Genomic DNA, 1,000 nt, shown 5'->3' with positions numbered 1-1,000 from the left:
GCATTATCATCACAATAAATTTCATGCCAATTTCTGGAGCGTCTATTGCAGTGCTTGATTTTTTTGGGCTTCCATGAGTAGGTACTACTTGAGCCTCCTTTTGAATAATAATAATAAAAAAAAGTAAGCAAATTAGGAAAATAAATTTGCATATGAAAAAAATAATAATAATAAAAACATGTAAATGAATTGATGTACATGTAAATAAAAACATGTTAATAAATTTGATATGGTTTTCTTTTCTATCAACCCCATATAAATTTTACTCAAAATTTGACAATGATGGTTGGGAAGAAATTATCATGTCCTACCTAAAAAAGTTTAATTTCCTTAGCAGATTAAGTAAAGGAAACAAATATTTCAACAAAGATACAAAACTAACATTTTCATATAGTTAACATAACTCCAAATAACAAAGAAGGCCTCAAATCTAAGCTGAAATCAGTACCTATTTTAGTAAGTATATACTTTTGTTTTCTAGATACCCAATTACAATAAAGAACAAAACTTAGATACACTTGGTTCAATGTTGTACCTCGTGTTCTCCAATTAAATTTAACTATGTATTTGCCACTAAATAGTTGAATTTAATTAGTGAACTGTTAAAAGTGCAGGCAACGTTCACAGCAGAGTTGCATAACCCAAGCCACAGAGGTAGCAAGTGGTGCAGCAGCTGCTGATGAGAGATGCACTAGCCAAGCCACAAGAGTAGCAGGCAGTGCAGCAGTTGCTGATGCAAAATGCACTGGTCAAGCCACAAGGGCAGCAAGCAGTGTAGCATTTGCTGATGAGGAGTGCATTGCTCAGACCACGAAGCTTGCATCAGATGCCTTGATTAGCATAGAAGTCTTGGAACTGATTGAGGCAGTGCCACATCATGAATTCTTCATCCAAGAGCATTGAAGAAGTTAGTTCCGTGAATAAAGGAGGTTGTTACTCAAAGACTGACACGAGTACAGTTTCTAGAAGTTTCAAACGACTTTTTTTTTTTTTTTTTTTG

This window comes from Quercus suber, unplaced genomic scaffold, assembly GCF_002906115.3.
Source record: "Quercus suber isolate HL8 unplaced genomic scaffold, Cork oak 2.0 scaffold_480, whole genome shotgun sequence".
NCBI lineage: Eukaryota > Viridiplantae > Streptophyta > Magnoliopsida > Fagales > Fagaceae > Quercus > Quercus suber.
The sequence above is the reverse complement of the archived record's forward strand: the minus strand, read 5'-3'. Positions refer to the sequence as shown.